The sequence below is a fragment of the Leucoraja erinacea genome, chromosome 32 (assembly GCF_028641065.1).
Source record: "Leucoraja erinacea ecotype New England chromosome 32, Leri_hhj_1, whole genome shotgun sequence".
In the NCBI taxonomy this organism is placed as follows: domain Eukaryota; kingdom Metazoa; phylum Chordata; class Chondrichthyes; order Rajiformes; family Rajidae; genus Leucoraja; species Leucoraja erinaceus.
Window position 1 is genome coordinate 4,540,809 of NC_073408.1, and position 12,001 is coordinate 4,552,809.

Here is a 12,001-nt window from a genome sequence, read left to right on the forward strand (position 1 = left end):
TGCACGCCACACGAAAGAAGAAGAAGGAGGTGGAGAAAACGTAGGGCTGCAGATGAGTGGAATCTAATAAGAACGGATGGTGAGGAGTGAAATGCAAAATCATTTGGGAGGGATGCTGTGTTTATGTGCAGCCTGTGGGGGAAGGGTAATGAGGAGAGGGAAAGAAGCTAAGTGACAGGGGTAGAGGGAATGGAAAGAAAGGTATACGTGTGGATGTAGGAAGATCAGAAGGGAGAGGAGGAAGTTTTACCTAAAATTGGAGAATTCACTGTTCATTGGGTTGTTCGTTCCATTGGGGTGCAGGCTATACAACGTAGTTCGCTTGGATAGCGAAATATGAGGTGCTGTTCTTCAAGGTTGCATGTGACTTCTGTCTGGCAATGGCTAGGACAGACGGGTCAGTATGGGAAAGGGAAGAGGAATTGAAGTGGCTTGCAACTGGAAGTTCCAACTGGGCCTGGGGTATAAAGTCCAAGTGTTGGTCGAAGAGGTCACCCAGTGTCCACACTGATCTATCCAACATAGATGAGGCCCCATCAAGAGCACCTAATGCAACAGACAGGGTGAAGATAGCACCTTTAAAACCAACTTGCATGGAAGGGCCGTTCTAGTCCTTAAATGGGTGCGAGGGAGGAGGTGTAGAGATAAGTGTTGAACCTCCTGCAGTTGCAGGGGAACTGGACAAGGTAAGGTGTAGGTGGGGAGCTTGCTATACCTGCGTGGCAATATTTTACATTTCATACACTTAAATTTTCAGGTCCCTTTGAACTACAACACTTTGTGGTGTCATTCCATGTAAATAATAGAAACATAGAAAATAGGTGCAGGAGTAGACCATTCGGCCCTTCGAGCCTGCACCGCCATTCTATATGATCATGGCTGATTATCCAACTCAGTATCCTGTACCAGCTTTCTCTCCATACCCCCTGATCCCTTTAGCCACAAGGGCCACATCTAACTCCCTCTTAAATATAGCCAAACTGACCTCAACTACATTCTGTGGCAGAGAATTCCAGAGATTCACCACTCTCTGTGTAAAAATTGTTTATCTCATCTCAGTCCTAAAAGATTTCCCCTTTATCCATAAACTGTGACCCCTTATTCTGGACTTCCCCAACATCGGGAACAATCTTCCTGAATCTAGCCTGTCCAACCCCTTAAGAATTTTGTAAGTCTCTATAAGATCCCCCCTTAATCTTCTAAATTCTAGTGAGTACAAGCCGAGTATCCACTCTTTCTTCATATGAAAGTCCTGACATCCCAGGAATCAGTCTGGTGAACCCTCTCTGTACTCCCTCTATGGCAAGAATGTCCTTCCTCAGATTAGGAGACCAAAACTGTACGCAATACTTCAGGTGTGGTCTCACCAAGACCCTGTACAACTGCAGTAGAACCTCCCTGCTCCTATACTCAAATCCTTTTGCTATGAATGCTAACATACCATTCGCTTTCTTCACTGCCTGCTGCACCTGCATGCTTACTTTCAATGACAGGTGTACCATGACACCCAGGTCTCGTTGCATCTCCCCTTTTCCTAATCGGCCACCATTCAGGTAATAGTCTACTTTCCTGTTTTTGCCACCAAAGTGGATAACCTCACATATCCACATTATACAGCATATGCCAAACATTTGCCCACTCACCCAGCCTATCCAAGTCACCTTGCAGTCTCCTAGCATCCTCCTCACAGCTAACACTGCCCCCCAGCTTAGTGTCATCCGCAAACTTGGAGATGTTGCCTTCAATTCCCTCATCCAGATCATTAATATATATTGTAAATAGCTGGGGTCCCAGCACTGAGCCTTGCGGTACCCCACTAGTCACTGCCTGCCATTCTGAAAAGGACCCGTGAACTCCTACTCTTTGCTTCCTGTCTGCCAGCCAGTTCTCTATCCACATCAATACTGAACCCCCAATATCGTGTACTTTAAGTTTGTATACTAATCTCTTATGTGGGACCTTGTCGAAAGCTTTCTGAAAGTCCAGATATAACACATCCACTGGTTCTCCCTTATCCACTCTACTAGTTACCTCCTCGAAAAATTCTATAAGATTCGTCAGACATGATTTGCCTTTCATAAATCCATGCTGATTATTTCACCACTTTCCAAATGTGCTGCCATCCCATCTTTAATAACTGCCTCTAGCAGTTTCCCAACTACCGATGTTAGACTAACTGATCTGTAATTCCCCGTTTTCTCTCTCCCTCCCTTTTTAAAAAGTGGGATTACATTAGCTACCCTCCAATTCTATCCTCCAAAAAGTCCAATCCTAATCCGTCTCCTCATTCTCATTTCCAAAATATATAACGTCACAATTTTCCAACAAGAAATTCTATCTGTCAACTTCTTACTCCCTCAGCAAGTTCTTTGTATCCTCCTTACAACTTACTAACTCACTTATTTTTCTTTCAGCAGTAAATATGGCACCAGCACACTTGATATCTTCATCCATGTCATCAATGTGGATTATAAATAGTTATGGCCACAGGACTGATCTCTGTGGCACCCCCACTCATTACTTACCACCAATCCAAAAATAATCCATTCATATCGATTCTCTTGTTTCTTTTAGTTAGACACACCCCTATCCATTCTAGCTGGTAATAACTTGGTTTATCTCTTCCCCCCTTTTAAAGAAAAGGTATGATGTTAGTGGACCTCCAACTGAAGAATAAAGGAATGTAGTCACACCTTCCATAATTTCCATCTTTCCTTCATTAGCCTAGAACAGGGGTCGGCAACCTTGTTCTGCATAGGGGCCAGGAGCGGATGGCGGGCCACATCTACCACGTGTTCACATAGATCCTGCCCCCATCCCGTCCCGGATGGCAAGCATCAAACCACGTGTTCACATGGATCCCACCCCTTCGAGGACACCACTGGCCCCTAGTTACGGGTTCTCACCAACATGGCGCACCTATGGACCATTGCCTTGGCTCTGTCCTGAAGGCGGTGGCTCAAATACTCGCACTCACTCGTCCCCGGCCTATTGACAACCCTGATCACGACAGTGAAGTCCAGACACAGAAGGTGCGGCGGCCGTGCTGGCGGCTTTGCGCAGGATGCGGTACAGCCAGGGCTCAGCGCTCGGCCCCACTCGGGCGCTCTGTGGCTCTGCAATTGCGGTCGTCAGTGCAGGCTTCCTTGCGTCACCGCACCTGGGCGCCTTGGGCCCGGGAGGTACCAGAGATGAAGGAAGTCTGCGGGCAGGATGACTACGGAGAGAGAAAAAAAACACGCCTGCGAGCCAGTTGATTTCGGGTCACGGGCCGCATTCGTCCCGGGGACCGTAGGTTGCCGACTCCTGACCTAGAATATATTCATTTTGTCTAGATATTTATCAATTTTCAAAATTGCTAAAGCAATTAATGCTTCCTCTTTCTAGGTTTATCCCATGCAATATTTCACACATTTTTACCTCAACAACAGAGCAGCATTGCCTTCCTCTTTTGCAAAGCATTCATTAAGAAACTAATCCACACATACCACATTTGCAAACAGATGACCGTACGTTTTTATTGCTGTGAAAAACACTAACAACTAACAATTCAAATTAAGTTATAATTACATTCTTTACACATATATGAAACTAAATTCTAGTACAAATCCACACTAGACCCAATGTCCTAGAGTCCAAATGCTCAACACTAACAACTAGCAATAAAAATTAAGATACAATTACATTCTTTATACGTACATTAAAGTAGGTTGTAGTACGAATCCAAGCTGGACCCAATATTTTGTTCTGTCAAATAGGTCTAATGCAACCTTTCTCTTTCTTGCTCTACCATATCCAAAATTATGTATTTTCAGAGGCAGCGCAGCTATCATAAATAAGCAACCTTCATATCAAGTCAAGATCCGATTAGTTTCACTGATTATGACTGCACACATACTGAAATATAAATACATGTCATCATACACCCTTCTTCAATCAACAGTATGCACATATGAGCAGGCATCAAATTAGCACTGAAGTGAGCACAATATACATCATAGAGGCATTGCTAAATTCTGCTTTGGTAAAAAAACTTAGCTGCTAAAATGCTTTGCGACACACCAACAGCCACACAACTTATAAACCAATTGTGGCAAAAACCTGATTTCTTGGGGAAGTAGTTTACCATTTCATTTGATTTTCTTTAAATACAATACATATGCGAAAATGCAGTATTGCAAATCTTTATAAATGTAATATTTTTTAAGGCATTAATGACTGGCATTTTGTTTAAATTAAAGCATAAATAATTGCTCTGCTGACTTCTCAATAACATACTTCCTCACCATCACCTTACTTCAAGCCACCAGCTTCACTGTAAATTTATCTCCAATATACCATACTGGATAAGCAGAATTTCTTCTTTGATATACAGTACTGGGTAAGCAGATATTATTCTAATAAAATATTGGGAAGATTAAGGCATTCATGTTAAGAGTCACAAAACTCTGCTCGCTAGAATTTTCCCTCTGTTCCCAATTACTTGAAAATGAACAAGACTGTTTACAGCCTAGATCTCAGAGTTAAACCACAGATGAGCCGACCTTCAGACTACATATTAACGGCAACACTGGTCACCTATTTCCATCTCATAGCATCACTTGCTTCAGTTTATTTAATGCTAAAAGCTTCATCCATGTTTATGTCACCCACCTTCTTCAACGGATTCTTAGGAAGCTGCTCACAAACTTGCCAACCCAAAATTCCCCATAACATTTGAAAGACATTTGGACAGCTAAATAGGAAAGGTTTAGAGGGATATGGGCCAAACGGGACTAGTTTAGGTGGGGCATTTTGGTCGACATGGATGGGTTGTGCCAAAGGGCTTGTTTCCGAGCTATATGACTCGCTAACTTTCAATCACTTATCATCCCTGCGCTGGCCTTCAGTTAAGAAATATAGTACTTTGATTTTTTTTTTTAAATAGACAATAGGTGTAGGAGTAGACCATTCGGCCCTTCAAGCCAGCATCGTTATTCAATGTCATCACGGCTGATCATCTACAATCAGTGCCCCGTTCCTGCGTTCTCCTCATATCTCCCTGACTCCGCTATCTTCAAGAATCCTATCTAGCTCTCTCTTGAAAGTATCCAGAGAACCGGCCTCCATCGCCCTCTGAGGCAGAGAATTCCACAGACTCACAACTCTTTGTGCAAAAAATTGTTTCCTCATCTCCGTTCTAAATGGCTTACCTCGTATTCTTAAACTGTGGCCCCTGGTATTGGACCCCAACATCAGGAGTATCCAAGCCCAGCCGCTCCATTCTCTCAGCATATGACAGTCCCGCCATCCCGGGAATTAACCTTGTGAACCTACGTTTCAGTCCTTCAATAGCAAGAATGTCATTCCTCAAATTTGGAGACCAAAACTGCACACAAGGTGTGGTCTCACTAGGGCCTTGTACAACTGCAGAAGGACCTCAACTCCTCTTGTTATGAAGGCCAACATGCCATTAGCTTTCTTCACTGCCTGCTGTACCTGCATGCTTACTTTCATTGACTGATGAACAAGGACCCCCCAGATCTCGTTGTACTTCCCCTTTTCCCAACTTGACACCATTTAGAATAATAATCTTCCTTCCTATTTTTGCTACCAAAGTGGGTAACCTCACAGTTATCCACATTAAACTGCATCTGCCATTACACCTGCCCACTCACCCAACCTGTCCAAGTCACCCTGCATTCTCATAGCATCCTCCTCACAGTTCACACTGCCACCCAGCTTTGTGTCATCTGCAAATTTGCTAATGTTACTTGTAATCCCTTCATCCAAATCATTAATATATATTGTAAATATCTGTGGCCCCAGCACCGAGCATTGCGGTACCCCACTAGTCACTGCCTATTCAACTTTTGCTTGTTTGTCATCTACATCCCAGGAATCTAACTAGTTAACCTCTTTCAAACTACTTCCAGTCCAATTATATCCTTCCTTAAATCTCCATGTAGTATCCATGCTGTATTCCAGATATAATCTCATCCATGCCATGTATGTCTGCCGCAAGACTTCACAACTTTTATATTCCATACCTTTTTTTAAATACTTGCAACATCAGCAGGCTACGTCAGACTTCATGTACAAAAATACTACATTTTCCCTGTTCAGCTTATTTTACTGTCTCTCACAAATTAAACAATATCCTCAAACATTATTTTCCTTCAATAGCATCATGTTGACTATGCTTGACTGTTATGATTTCCAAAATGTCCTGTTATTATTTGTAATGCAGCATTACTCTAAAGATAGATAGACTTCAGGCTAACTGGTCTATAAGTTGCTTTCTGCTCCTTCCATTCTTGAATAGCGATGTTACATTTATGGTATTCCAATCCACTGGGACCAAGAATTTTGGAAGTTTGCAACCAATGCACTCAATGACAATCTGACTTTAGTCCCATTTGTTTATTTATTATTTCCCTGTAGATTATGATAGCTTTAAGTATCTCCCTTTTCTCCCACTTGATTAGCACGCTTTTAGCCTCTAATTATTCAGTCTCTGCCATTTCATTATTTCTCATTATTAATTCCCTTGTCTATTCCTCTAATGAACCAACATACACCTTAGCGTTTCCATATTTATTGCTAGCTTACTCAATTATTTTCTCCTCTACTTTATTTAGTCGTCTTTTATTAATTCTTAAAATTTCCATATCCTAGCGTTTTACTATATTTTGCGAGATTATATGCCTTTTCTTTCAACAATGCCATTTTTAATTCCTTAGCGAGATCATTCTTCTAAAATTCTTTATTTCTCACTGGCATATATCTTTGGTGTTAATAATGACATATCTCCTTAAATGCCTGTCCCTTCTTATTTATTATCTTGCCTTTAAATCCATTTTCCTACTCAACCTCAGCCAACTCTGCTTTCAAACCTTTCCAAACACGTTTATATTTAAAATACAATTTTTAGGCCCAAGTTTCTCACTCTCAAAGTGAATATGACATTCTATCAGGTTAAGACCATTCTTTCCCAGAGATCTTTTGCTATGAGATGATCAATTAATCCTGTCTCATTACACACAAACAGATCTAAAATAACCCATTCCTTGGTTGGTTCCATGATATTTGGTTTAAGAAACTATTCTGAATTCACTCTCAAGGCTATTTTGCAAAAAATTGATTTCTCTCTGCTATACGGAGATTAAGGCTGCATAAGATTTTTATGATTTTTAAAGCACCCTTCTTTCATGCCACCATCCTATCCCTGGTTAAGATATGTCATTGGTGATTGCAGATTGTTGAGTGTAAGACTTAGCAACATTGATACTACTGAATTGCAAGGATAGATGGTCAATTCTTCTTTTGTTAGAAATAGTTACTAACAGGAACTTTTGTGGTGCTAATGTTACCCATCATCGGTCAGCCTGATGCCTATTTTGATGCAGATCTTGCTGCATGCAAATATGGATTGCTTCATTAACAGAGGAAATACTAATAGGCATGAACACTGCAATCACTGTCAAACATCCTCGCTTTTGACATGATGCAAGGAAGCAGCTGTATGTGACTGCGCCTACATCACTACCCCGAGAAAATCCTGCAGTTACATCCTGGCTTGACTATCCCCAACAACATAACCATTTTCCTTGCTGGAGGATAGGATTCTAATGAATAGAGTATTTTGTCCTTGATACACATTAACTTCACTTTTAGCAGGTTTCCTAAATACCACATTCAATTAAATGCTGTCTTGATGTCATTCTCATTCATGTTTAGAATTAATGTGTATGGTCCAAGTTTGGCCAAGGAGCTGAAGAGGTCTGGAGCTGAATATCATAAAGAAAACAAAATTGGGCATCAGTTTGTCAGTCACTGATGAATGTGCCATGTGATAGCACTGTCCATCCACTAACATTAGAGAAGAGTGATTGGGCAGACAATAGCTGGATTAGATTTGTCCTACATTTTACGAACAACGGATGTTTGCCATGTTCCACAGATGCCAGTAGATGCCTTTGCTATAATCATTATAAAAGTTTAACTACCAGTGCAGCTAGTTCCAAATCACGTCTTCAGTGCGGCATGGTGGCGCAGCGGTAGAGTTGCTGCCTTACAGTGACAGGGATCCGGGTTCGATACCGACTACGGGTTCTGTCTGGATGAAGTTTGTACGTTCTCCCCATGACCTGCGTGGGTTTTCTCCAAGTGTTCCGGTTTCCTCCCACACTCCAAAGATGTACAGGGTTTATAGGTTAATTGTCTTGGTAAACATGTAATTTGTCTCTAGAGTGTGTAGGATAGTTGGGATTGCTCTTCTGGGCACCAGTACGGACCCAATGGGCCAATTGGCCTTATTCGATCTCATAGGATGCAAAACGGAAGGCAACCATACATTTTTCAATGATCAAGCAGGTGTTTCCAATGATGTAGACAAAGACTCGTTTGGGGCTGGTCCTCACCATTACACCGACTCGGTGTCCATGCAACAACTCCCAGCAAAATGTAGAATGTTGTAGTACAGTACTGCCACTTGAACAGGTCCCACAGCACCAAGGGATAGTACTTGTAATTTCACAACTTGCATTATTATTAAAATTGTATAGGCTCACATTAAGTGAACGCACAGAATGCCAAGTCCATTCCCATTACATGTATGGTACCTTGAAACCAATTTTCGTTTGAACCTCAATCAGGTTCAAACGACAACAAATAAATTGTATCATTGAATATCAAATGTGTAAGAAATTCCTTCCTCTCTGGACCTGTACTACTTGGTGCATTTTAACCAACAATTGTCTATGCCCTAAAATTACCACGGCACAGAGTCTGCACCGTTACCTTCACCACTATACTTGGTACAGATGCAGCAGATGATTCAATTGCAGCGTTTATAAGTGAGCTTGTTCAGTATCTCAATTAAAAAAAATTAAATATGAGGAGAAGGGCAAGGAATCAAACTAAAGGGGTGAATAGTCTCCTTCCATACTGTGATCATTCTGCGATTTTATGACTATAAATTAATTCAGTTACTATGTCTCAGTAGACAGATCCATGCGTTTAGGAAAAATGATGAAAATTATGCTAATTTATATGAGCCATATGCCTTAGTTTTACTTTCTGGTAGTTTTTGAAATACTGCCTAAGTAAACAAAATACAGGCAACAACTTGCGTACAACTTTGTAGTTATAAATTATATCAACTGCAAAATTACTGTTTTTCATCCAACAAAAGTCCACATTGACAAGCTGTAATTAGCATCCCCATAACTTTCAACGTACTATACACATATATGATTTACATTAATCTCAACACAAACACCTAATTTCTAATTAACACGGGCATCCCCGCATTTCACGGGGGGATTGCATTCTTAGAAAAGTCCCTTTTGTCGATTGTCCATATCATCTGTGCATACACAAAAAATTGTGAGTTGAAAACAAAATTGTATTATTTTGTATCTCAGATTTCTTTGATATATGATTTGTGAATTACTCAAGGACACCTCACTATTACCCAAACTGCTGCTAATGCAGGGATTACCTGTACAATGGAAAACAGCATCTTAGGGTCGGCCCATTTGCAGAGCTTTTAGCAGTCTATAACACTGTTTCTATTAACTCAGACCAGCAATTACTACCATCATGCACTTGCTTATGTAACACAGTCTGCTAAAACACATTAAAACACATTAATTTATGTTGCTTAACAGAAATAGGCCACCCACACAAAAAATTTGCAAGACAAGGCTAACCAGCTTCATAGCTCGGTGAAAACAGTTCAGTCGATGATGGTTTATAATAAAGGTACTCCTGTGATGTTAATATTTACATGCATAGGAAGATATTAGAGAAAGTCCAGATTTACAAATGAAGAATATTTAGGCAAATGTTCAAGTGGCAGTAAAAAGTCTGACCGACCAAACAAGACATCTGCAGGATTTTTACTTGCCAAGGAAGACCAGGTTGCCTGGAGACAGGAGAGAAGGCAAAATTCTGCAATGTAACCTTTAGCTTGAGTAGTAGAATGTTTTGAGCAACCTGGTGTTAATACCATTCAGCCAATTGCCATGTTTGGATTGTTGTGGAATGATTATTTATTTCTATTGCATTGAAACATTTAAAATGGATGAAGTATGGCAAATAATATCAACTAAAACAGCATGATAAGCTGAAGAAAAGGCCATTTGTTAATCCTGTCACATTCACATAGAATTCCTGTAAAATTACTCCACGAGTTCATGAACATATAACTGAGGGGATTGAAAGGGCCAGAAGAGGGGGAGGGGAAGGAAGGAGATGTGAGTAAATGGCTAAGGAACAGAATGGCTTCACAGTGATTTAAAATTAGATGAAGCTGTAAGCCAACCATGCAACATGTAGTGCAGAATTACAATGTAGATGGTGAATATAGATGTTATATCCACTTCAGTATTTATTTCAGGTCCATGTATAACTGCACATGTATAAAATGAATTGTTCACATCAGTGAGCAAACCGTCCTTGGTTTTGTTGTCCGCAATTCAGAGGAAGAGCAAAGCATAGATGGTGTCAATTGAGCTGGTTTGCATGATGGACTGTGGTGCGTACCTCTCTGTGATTTCTTGCAGTCATGGGCAGAGCAATTGCCATACTAAGCTGTGTTGCAGCCCAATAGAATGCTTTCTGCAGTGTATCTGTTGAAATTGTTAAGAATAATTGGACACATGCTACATTTCCTGAGTCTTCTGAGGAAGTAGAAGCATTGGTGTGCTTTCTTGGCTGTATTCCTGGGTGTGATATTCACACCCAGGAACTTCAACACCATTGATACAGGCTGGGGTGTGTACTCCACTCCATTTCCTGAATTCAACGGCCAGCTCTTTAGTTTCATTGACAAGAGGGAAGCGTTGTTGCCTTGACATTTACGCTCCAATGCTCTCTATATTCTTCCTGTACCGTCTCATCATTGTTTGAGATCAGTATGGAGGAGTCATCTGCAAACTTGTTAATAAGTTGGAGCATAATTTGGCCACACAGTCAAGTATAGCAAGGAGCTTAGCAAGGGTCTAAGCACAGCCTCGTGGGCACCAGTGTTGTGAATTATCATGGAGAAGTATTGCTGCCTTTTCTTACTGATTGTAGTCAATGGGTCAGGAAGTCAAGTTGAGAAATAAATGCTCATAGCAATTTTATGATTTTTGAATTAAGCTACGCGTTCATAGATAAGTTTCTCTAAACTTCATGATACAATAAAGATAAATATAATCGATCACAAAATGAAGGCGACAAACTTATACGAGATGTAGATTGACTTTCCAGAGTTAAACCAAACATGTTTATACAAGTTCAACTTAATATGAAAAAGCAAGCCTTTCCCTCAAACTTGAAATGAATTGAGCCTCACATTTGTCAAGATTACATAATCTGCCATGCACAAACAATGCTTCAAAGAAGACAGGCTACATGCAATTATTAATCTCAAGGTACGGTTAAATCATTATCCATGAGAGCTAAATGTTACTTGCACTAGAAAGAAGGAAAATTATTGCAAAGCTAACAGCCAAGGCCCTACGAGATAAAGGAGACAGTGTTTCCTTGGAGGATCATATTAAAAGGATGATGTGTTCTTTTTTATGTTGTGCCAAAACACATTATAATCCTCTCTGTTATGAAGTTTTCTTATATAAGTTCTTCCAAATCCTATCTAATAACATGGCAATTTGTCTTGCCCGGTTTATCAACACATGTGATGTATAAAATGTCAAAAAATGGTTCACACATAACTGTTGATATGCTTGTTTATACCGATGTGTAGTGCTAATTTCACCATCTCCTGATATTCAAATCTCCTCCTGTAGCTTTAGGATTCATTTCTAATTTTTAAATCAAATCTTTCCTGCAGTGGCTCTGGGAAAAAGTACGCCCATTTTTATCTGTGGGACGAGGTAGACATTCTGATCACAGACAATGTCAATATTGAGCCTGATTCTTCTTCACAGTCACTTTCGATCAAAGACTACAAAAACATCACTTATGCTTCCTTTATCTGTCAAATTTACTTTGTCAACTGGTATATGCC

General features: G+C 40.5%; 1 protein-coding gene across 2 annotated transcripts in view; it reads right to left on the minus strand.

Moving 5' to 3' along the window:
* Nucleotides 1-12,001, minus strand: part of sik3 (SIK family kinase 3) — a 166,177-nt gene that overhangs the window by 105,984 nt on the left and 48,192 nt on the right. The window lies entirely within an intron of this gene.